The sequence below is a fragment of the Glycine max genome, unplaced genomic scaffold (genome assembly GCF_000004515.6).
Source record: "Glycine max cultivar Williams 82 unplaced genomic scaffold, Glycine_max_v4.0 scaffold_22, whole genome shotgun sequence".
Lineage (NCBI taxonomy): Eukaryota > Viridiplantae > Streptophyta > Magnoliopsida > Fabales > Fabaceae > Glycine > Glycine max.
The window spans coordinates 257098-268273 of record NW_024464702.1 but is presented as its reverse complement, the minus strand read 5'-3'; positions in this window follow the sequence as shown (position 1 = coordinate 268273).

Sequence of the window (11176 nt, the reverse complement as noted above, 5' to 3'; positions counted from 1 at the left end):
TCTTTTTAAGTTGTCAATTAATTAAAAATCCCTTTTTATATAGCTTTTAAAATATTTATTATTTCCTATTAAAAATATTTATTATTAAAATTAAAAAATTAATATTTATCATAATTTATCATTTAATAATAATAATAAAATATACTCCCAGTATATATACATATTATTTTCTATTACTTTTTTTTAATGCAAGCTATATAAAAAGGCATAGATATTGTATTAGTTGGTACTTAGTATTTATATTGCTGTCTCACTTGACCAAATTTTATATATTGTTCACCAAACAAGTAAAGTAAATTATATCTTCCACTGCTATTGTTGGTTTGTATTCAATGTTCTGTTTGTTCCAGCATATCACAAGTAAAGTAAATTATATTGCTTAAAGGTTTTTGTGGCAAGTCACTTGCTTCTTTCCCTCGAGGTGAGTTTCTTTTCGTTCCAGCATATCACAATCCTCAGCATTTTGGCAAGTATTTGTTCCAAGTGATCCCAGATTGGATCATTTCCTCCCTCCCCTTCAAGATGATGATAATTCATAATATGAGGATTTTTACATTGACGTTGTCTATGTTCTGTTTCTTTTTGTTCCCCATGATTGTATGTATTCCTTCACTATTGACATTGTTATTCTGTAAATTGTACAGGATGTTTCTACTCTACAGCAGTTGGAGGATTAAGATGCTATGAGAATCCAAAGAATAAGATTACTGCAGTACCTGCCGAGGAAGAGCAAATTTGGGGTGCATTCTTCAAGGTAACGAGATGACATGAGTTTAAATATAATTACCGGTGCTGCTCTCAGTTCTCTTTGCAGAATATTCTTTTCATCTGTTTAGAACAGAGAATCAGTGATTAGTCCCAACAGTAATATAAGGTTAATGTCAGTTGAGACTGCATTAGGTACAAAGGGAAAATGTGAGGTCAGAATGAATGAGTTAGACTAATTAAAACTTAAATCTTCATATCACTTTTGAAGGTAATCTTAGAGCTTAAGAAGTTAGAGTTGAATATCCCTTACGTAACTAGGATTGCCAGTTGCAACTAGATTTCACCGAGGCAATGACATTGTAAGTTCCTAAGAGCAAAATTATAATCTAAGCAAGTTCGGTGAGGCTCTCAAGTGGTTGACAAGTCTCATTTAGGTGGTCTTTTTGGCCTTGGTTAACAAGAAAATCGAGTGTTAGGTACAAAAATTGGAAAGCTCCACTACACATAATAGTGGTATTATTTATTTGAACATTTGTTTATGCATTCATGGTTAGTTTGCTTATTTTGACCGTGTGGCTCTCTCCATTTATGAACTTTGAGACTTATATCTTATGAAACCAAGGCATTAATGTACCTAAGACATTAAAAATTACAAGATCATGTCATATTTTCTTTTTAGACTGAGCATTCATACATGTAATTTTGCTAGTATAAGAAATAAATAAAACATATTAACAAATGCTAAAGATTTGGTTTATAAGAATAATTTGTTCAATAGTGACCAAATTTTGCTATCTTTATAATTTGTTAGTCACTGTCTGCAGTCTATTGATTCTCTATTCAAGATCCATTAACCCCTCAATAAATTGCCTTGATTCATTTTTCCCATTTCCATCTCGATAGTCTTCCTCCAAAGCCTCCATCTCTTGGGTCAACAGTGTCTTGAGAAGGATTTCCAAAATGAACAGTTTTCAAAGGAGAAAATTCAGGTGCAACATCAACATCATTACCATTTGTATTTGCTTTTGATACATGAGGTCCATGATGACAGAGTAGCTTTAGACTGCTTTTTTGCCAAGTAATATTGTTTGCAATTTTTAAAGCAATTTTCGATATGCAGTAATTTTTCAATGCAATAGCTTTGGTGCCAGACAATGCAATTACACAATCTTAAACTTCTTGATGCATTCCAAATTGCATAGCCACTCTCTATGTGGTAGGTACTTTTTTATAATACATTGTTGCAAACAAGCATCGAAATACTCATGCATATAACAACCAAAACTATTTTCATTTATCGAAATTACTCTCACATGGTAACTAAGTTACCTTTTTTGGATTAAAAGACCTAAACTTACCAACAAATTGAACATGATTAAGGGTGCCAATGAAAATTGCCCCTAGTAGAGTCCAGGGAAAATCTCACACCGTCAATTTTCAATTGATTAAGCTTGTTTCACCTAAATAGCATAGGTTCTTCATTGGTAATCAGCCAAGGCTATGGTTGCTAATTTGTTAATCTCTCCCACACCCAAGTTTGGACCAAGTAGTAAAAGGGTGACAAAAGAGTTAACTACAATTCAAATTCTTCTTTACCAGACAAACAAACTATTGTTTTCTTCGATAGACCAAAATCATTTTATATGTTGGATAAAAATGTTGGTCACAAAGCTGATTCTCTCCAGCAAGATGAACAACAATAAGAAAAACAAACTTTCTCACCAAGCCACTAGGAGAGAAGCCAATCATTGCCAAGCAAGTTGCAAGGGATGTTTCATGCTCAATTTCACTCCCACTATTGACAAAAATCCATCCATGCTAATGTTTATATAAACCCCACTCTTTTTACTCCTTGGAGATTGTTGTTGTCCTGTTCTATGTATCAATTTCTTCTCCACCTTCATCATTTCCTAGCTTTGAAATGGGGTCAAGACAGGATCACCAACAGTTGCAAAACCCTCCAACACCATCACATCCTCCAAGGTGACATTTTTCTCACCCTAGGAGCACAAGAAGGTATTTGTCTAAGGACTCAACTTCTTAGCAACCCAAAACACATGTTTTCAACCCAAGTGCTTCATAGTAAAAAATGAAAACATGTGTTTTCGGGTTGTTGAGAAGTGGTGTCCTGAGAGAAATACCTTTTTGTTACCATAAGGTGAGAAAACAAACACCTTGGAGGATGTGATGGTGTGGGAGAATTTTCCAACAGTTCATGATCCCGTCTTCACCCCATTTCAAAGCTAGGAAATGATAAAAGTGGAGAAGAAATTGATACATACAATAGGAAAACAAACTTCAAGGAATAAAAAGGATGGGGTTTATACATTAGCAAGGGTGGATATTCGTCGATAATGGGAATGATATGGAGCATGAAACATTCCTTGCAACTTGGTTAGTAGAGATTGATTTCTCTCCCAATGGCTTGGTGAGCAAGTTTGTTTTCCTTGATGTAGATAATCGGCTTTGCGACCAATATTTTAAGCCAACATATAAAATGATTTAGGTCTTTTGAAGAAAACAATAGTTAGTTTGGCTGATGATAAGAGGTAACTCTTTGGTCACGCTTTTACTACTTGGTTCATATTTTGTTATTGGAGAGATTCTCAAATTTGCAACCACAGCCTAGGTTGATCAACCATGAAAAACCTATGCTATGTGGGTGGCACAAGCTTCATCCCTTGAAAATTGAGGATAGGAGATTTGCCCTGGATTCAGCTAGGGACTACTTTCCTTAGCACCCTTATGTTCAATACGTTCGATAAATAAATTTTTTTCTTTTGCTATATGCATGAGAGTTTCAATGCTAGTTGTCACACAAATGTGTGACACCCTCTACCCCGCACATATATTTTAATAAAGGAATAAAAATTCAAATATTAATTAAAAGTATTTTTAAATTATTTTTAAATACAAGCCTTTCAAATGGGTAAAAGGCTCACATTCACTTTCTTCTACATCATATTCAAACTTGTCCATATAAATAATAAAGTCATATCGGCTCAAAGAAGGCCATCTAAGTTTCATACAATTAATATAGAACTCATATCCTAATGTCACATCTTATCAGAGCGTGGTGTTCCCGTGTCCTCTAGCATGAGGTTCTTCATAGTCATCCACCTATTCATCTGCTCCCCCGAACACAAAGTTCAAGATCATCACAGGATCCAAACACAAACAACAAACTGGGAGTGAGTTATCGCATTTCTAACTACTAGAGAGAAACAACACAACATATAGTAGCCAAATACAATTTACTTAGCATATCTCACACTATTTCATCACTTTGTCATTCATCAATCACACTTTTCAATCATCAATCACAATACACAGGAATCACACACTCCGATCAAGACATAATAACACATCAATTTCATAATAAACAATTAGCATGCGTATGCAACAGTTATGCTAAGACTCAAGCCTATATGCAATGTGGTACCATGTTAGTGAAAAACCTCGTCGGGCACCTAGGAGTACATGACAAGACAAACCACACAATAGTAAGTCAAGTCACTCTCACTAGGTAATATCATAGGGAGACCAGTCAGGGTCACAGTGTTTTCCGAGAATGCTCCAACCATATGGGATCAACATAGGCTTAAAGGAGCACGCACACCATGTGACCCCCAAGGCCTACACTCCGAAGAGTCCGTCAAGGCCTCTCCCTCCTGATTCAGGTCCAACCCAGAAAATATTTTAGTACACAGACTCTATCTATGAACTGTACAAAACACACGACTCCTCAATTGTTCTCAAAATAATTTTAACTCGTCACCCTTTAAGGGTCTTATCATTAACTCGTCGCCCTTAAAGGGACTTAACATTAACTCGTCGCCCAAAAAGGGACTTAGCATCAACTCGTCGCCCTAAAAGGGACTTAACATCAACTCGTCGCCCTAAAAGGGACGTAGCATTAACTCGTCGCCCTTGAAGGGACTTATGATCGTGTGATTATACAATTCATAGTTCACAACTCAATACACATATATATCTCAATCATATACATACTCAATTTATCATATACACTTAATCCCAATCACAATGGTATAATCTCAATTTAACATGTTATCACACTTCATGAATCATATACACTTTACCTATGAACTATGCAATACATACATCTACTCAATTGTTTTCAAAATCATTTTAACTCGTCGGGTTCCCACAGTGGATCCCATCACAATGCTTGTCGCCCTTAAAGGGTCTTACAATTGTGTGATTGCACAGTTCATAGTTCACAACTCAATACACACATCTCATCTCAATACACATGTATTTCATCATTCGTCACATGTTCAATTTATCACATACTCACAGTTTGAATCATCATTTCATAACCTCAACATAACAATTTATACAAAAGATTTTATCACAACATGGAATGTAAAACCTCTGAAATAGTTCCTCACAATTGTATCAAAATCAATTAATCAAAATCATGGGTTAATACAAAGACATCAAGAGCACTCAAGTTTATCAATCAATTCTCATCAGGACATCAATTGGTACATAGAACACAATAATATTGTATTCATAATCATAAAGAAAAATTATAATTCAATAAACATCCCAAAATAAACCCAAATTTAGTTCTCTAAGGATCCCTACACATGTTCATTCTAACCCACAATTGCGATAAACTCATCCCTTACCTCTGAGCGGACTCACGTGTCTTCAGCTAGCGATAGTAACATCTCTAGCGGTTCCCTGAGATTCCTTCAGATATTCCTCCGACTTCTCCGATAGAATTCCCAAACGGCTGAGAGACGGAGAAGAGATTGAAACCTCCACTTGTACTATCTTCATGTGATTGCTTTTTCTCCTTCTAAGAATATATATCTCGAATATACCAATGGTGCAAGTGTGCACAATTAAATTTCGAACAGCATATCCAAATTTCATGAAAATCCAATGGTAAACGAAACCGGAATCATAGTTTTATTGAGACAGTTTTGGGTTTCTGCGGGAAAATAAAAGGCTACAATGCGAAGGGTTTTCCTCTAAGCTCAGATGTAATATTGAAATACCCAACGGTGAAAATGCTCAGAATTGGGTTGCGAACATGGTGCTCAAATTTCACGATGATCCAACGGTGAATGAGCCCAAGATCGTCGTTTTTCTAAGACAGGTTTGGTGGACTGCGGGAAAAAGAAAGGGTTTTGAGAGGAGAAAGGGAAAAACAAAAATGAAGCCAAAAAGAGCCACCTGACTTAACATAACTATTTATACCTAGGGTACTCAGCCTATTATTTGCTCTATATTTATTTATTTATTTATTTTATAAAAACAAACTCTTTTTTATTTTCTATCAAACAAATAAATGAAATACCCTATTTTATTTTCTCTCAAATCATTATTTTAATTAATAATTATATCTGCTTATTTATTTATTTTTAAAATCTCATCATTTTTCTAAAACGTTATTTATTTATAAATAACAATCCTTTTTAATCTAGATTAAAAAAATTGGGATGTTACAATTCCACCCCTCTTAAAAGAAGTTTTGTCCCCGAAACTTTGCCGAAATATCGAGAAAAGATATTACACATATAGTTTTCAATATCAAGTTGTCTGCTTTGTTGAAACATTTATCGGTGACTTCGATCATAAGAGTTTTCTACACTTGACGATAAATCTGGTGATCCTCGTTCCCTCAATGATAGTTTTTCATGAGTAAAGTTGTGTCGCAAGAGTAACATCTCAACCATAATAGAATGTGAATGACATACTATTTGGAGTATAATAATATCATAGGAGACGCTAATGACAATTTGAAATGAACAAACAAACACAAGAAGACATGACTGATCACATGGTCGACTCTTTTTCGAACATCGGACGTTTCAAAAAAAATAATGAGTTTCGACTCTTTTAACTACCCTCGAATCTATCCCTCTTCCCTAAGCACAATCTTCCTTACTTAGGTATACTTGACTCATAACTCTCACTTAGGTCCAAGAATTGTAACGATTCAACTCTAAGGTTGCCTACCTGATACTAACTGGGTGCTAATTAGATAAGCAATACAGATTACTCCCTACTTCTGTAAGTTTGTTCACCTTAAGGTAATCTTCACACATATATACCCATGTCACCCTATAACTTTGTACTTGAACTTGAGGTTTCGATTGTTGTTTACAATATCTAACTCTATAACTAGGACACTAGTCATATCATCGGTTTCCTATTCAAGCTCTAACTACTAAGCTAGTTCTAATGTTTAAAACTAAACTCACAACAAGATTCTTGAGAATTTTACCCATCTCTTTTATCTCGGATTCAACTCCAAAGATCCTCTCAATGTATCAAACTAATGGTAATGTCTCCCAAAATATTATGGTGAACCCCATGGTTACCTATTCTAACTCACATATAGGATAAATCTTTTCATAAGTCTTAAGTTGTCAAGAAACATTAATCACTATTTGTCCTCCTACAAGTACTCCTCTAAACTTAAAAATTATTTCAAATATTTTACTACTCCAATAAGGACCTACACGGCTAAGATAGCACTCAACAATTTACAGTGGTCGGCTTCTCTATGAACTTATGGCTTACTCCTTATAAGGATCTCACTCAAAAACTTAAACTTACTTGAGTCATCTCCAGCAAGCATTAAGGTTAATCCAATGAGTCCTAAAATAACCTTTTGGTTCGACTACTAGTTAAGAGCATTTCATCTTAATCTTCGGTTTCCTCTCATCTCAAAACAACTTCTGCCCAAGAAGAATTTGTAGTTATCTTTCACCTAGACGTAGCATACTCTAAGGGTCATCTTTATCTAACTAAAATGCACAACAAAACTCTTAGCTTGGAACATGATGCCCAAGGGTCTATAACAACCTTATAATGCACATCATAATTCAACTTAACTGAAAAAACATACTAAACACTAATCATCAAAACCACAACAAGAGCTAACTCAGGGTGAGAGATCCTGTCACGCATTCCACGAACACACATGGACATCAATCATATTATGACATGATCAGGTACACATAGAGGTCACAATAGGTACTAAGATATTTCTTCAAGCATCCACAAACTTTTTCCATATTAAGGTAAAAAGAACTAATATTTATCTTGCTAATCATACAACTATCATCAATAATCTTTTAGGTCGCCTTCCTTACGCAAGAACACTCACTCTTGAATCCTTCTATGCTTAACAATTAATGTCTTACTAACTACCTTACTCTCTTCTTAAGGTTCCACATTAAACCTCTTAACTATACTTCATAACTTTTCCAACTACACTATGTTCTCCAACAACTCTACACTAGATATTTCCCACGAACTACGGTTACAAGTTTCTATGGGTACTACACTTATAAGATTCTCAATCCTGCACTTAGGTGGTAACTAAGCATATCCTCAAGGAACACAGGTACACGTCTTACTAAGTTTGACTTTCGTCTATAGGTAACAATGATCATGTCTACTCAAGTATTTCCTCTCAAAACATCTTAACGTGATTGTCAAAGGCGAAGTATCTCTTTATTCGTATTAGAAGTAACAACAAGAAAGATTATCAAGCAGTTTAACTAGACATGATTGGAAGATGAGCAACCAATAATAAGATGAACACTTGATTGATTAGGAGACAATAATTTTAAATCAAGAAGGATCACTCATCTAGAATCAACAGTAGATACTCCAAATGAATTCTAGAAACGAAAACATAATCACAGTGTACGCACATATGGAGACATCAACTATCACTTGATTGTGACAGAAACATCAATAATCCAATTATTTGATGTAGGCTCATAACAAAACAATGAATTATACTCAAGCTTGCAAGTGAAATCGAATTACTCGACTTAAGTACGCAACACAAAGAATAGTTTACTCTAGAATCAGAAGGTATGGTCAAAAGAGTATTCTATATGAAATATATCTCGATACGAGTCCTCGAACTATAGAGTATCAACATTGCTAAGAACAAGAAATCGCGAACAACCATACTATCTATGCAATTAAGGCAAAACACCATACTACTAACATACCTAGAATTATAAGGTTCTTATAATAAGTATACAACGTACATATAAGAAGTATGAATTTAATAGTTAATAAGGATGTATTAAAGAATCACAAACTTCAACTACCGCATTCACGACTACACACAAAATAAAGTGAGTTAAGTAGTCATGCGTTTACACATCAAGACATACTCATCCAAGACATATATATGGTTCAAAAGGTTTTCACAACACTAATCCACACATCAAGATAGAAATAAGTTTATTAACAACATACACGTAAGAAGATAAAGGCTCATTAAAGCATTATCCATCAGTATCAAGACTTCTTGCATCACCTAACGGCTTGCCATAATGTCGAACCGCACTTCACAAATTATAGAGATGGCCAGTCTCATAACTCATGACTCAACAGTGGAATTATGGTATAGCAAACATTAAGGATGCAAGGCACATAGAACTATTTTTTTTAAGTCTCATTCGATCATGCAAAGGAAAATAAATTAATAATTCAAGCATGTTCATCAAAACTAGTCATAAGTAACCATACAGAGTGCACACCAGAATATGATAAGCACATAACACACTGGCCGAAAGGTTCGACCTGCTCTGATACCACTAAATGTGACAACCTCTACCCCTCACATATATATTAATAAAGGAATAAAAATTCAAATATTAATAAAAATTATTTTTAAAAAAATTTTAAATACAAGCCTTTCAAATGGGTAAAAGGCTCACATTCACTTTCTTCTACATCATATTCAAACTTGTCCAAATAAATAATAAAGTCATCTCGGGTCAAAGAAGGCCATCTAACTTTCATACAATTAATATAGAACCTATATCCTAATGTCACATCCTATCAGAGCGTGGTGTTCCCGTGTCCTCTAGCATGAGGTTCTTCATAGTCATCCACCTATTCATCTGCTCCCCCGAACACAAAGTTCAAGATCATCACACGATCCAAACACAAACAACAAACCGGGAGTGAGTTATCACATTTCTAACTACTAGAGAGAAACAACACAACATATAGTAGCCAAATACAATTTACTTAGCATATCTCACACTATTTCATCACTTAGTCATTCATCAATCACACTTTTCAATCATCAATCACAATACACAGGAGTCACACACTCTGATCAAGACATAATAACACATCAATTTCATAATAAACAATTAGCATGCGTATGCAACAGTTATGCTAAGACTCAAGCCTATATGCAATGTGGTACCATGTCAGTAAAAAAACCTCGTCGGGCGCCTAGGAGTACATGACCAGACAAACCACACAATAGTAAGTCAAGTCACTCTCACTAGGTAATATCATAGGGAGACCAGTCAGGGTCACAGTGTTTTGCGAGAATGCTCCAACCATATGGGATCAACATAGGCTTAAAGGAGCACTCAAACCGTGTGACCCCCAAGGCCTACACTCCTAAGAGTCCGTCAAGGCCTCTCCCTCCTGATTCAGGTCCAACCCAGAAAACATTTTAGCACACAGACTCTATCTATGAACTGTACAAAACACACGACTCCTCAATTGTTCTCAAAATAATTTTAACTCGTCGCCCTTTAAGGGTCTTATCATTAACTCGTCGCCCTTAAAGGGACTTAACATTAACTCGTCGCCCAAAAAGGGACTTAGCATCAACTCGTCGCCCTAAAAGGGACTTAACATCAACTCTTCTCCCTAAAAGGGACGTAGCATTAACTCGTCGCCCTTGAAGGGACTTATGATCGTGTGATTATACAATTCATAGTTCACAACTCAATACACATATATATCTCAATCATATACATACTCAATTTATCATATACACTTAATCCCAATCACAATGGTATAATCTCAATTTAACATGTTATCACACTTCATGAATCATATACAATTGTGTGATTGCACAGTTCATAGTTCACAACTCAATACACACATCTCATCTCAATACACATGTATTTCATCATTCGTCACATGTTCAATTTATCACATACTCACAGTTTGAATCATCATTTCATAACCTCAACATAACAATTTATACAAAAGATTTTATCACAACATGGAATGTAAAACCTCTGAAATAGTTCCTCACAATTGTATCAAAATCAATTAATCAAAATCATGGGTTAACACAAAGACATCAAGAGCACTCAATTTTATCAATCAATTCTCATCAGGACATCAATTGGTACATAGAACACAATAATATTGTATTCATAATCATAAAGAAAAATTATAATTCAATAAACATCCCAAAATAAACCCAAATTTAGTTCTCTAAGGATCCTTACACATGTTCATTCTAACCCACAACTGCGATAAACTCATCCCTTACCTCTGAGCGGACTTACGTGTCTTCAGCTAGCGATAGTAACATCTCTAGCGGTTCCCTGAGATTCCTTCAGATATTCCTCCGACTGCTCCGATAGAATTCCCAAACGTCTGAAAGACGAAGAAGAGATTGAAACCTCCACTTGTA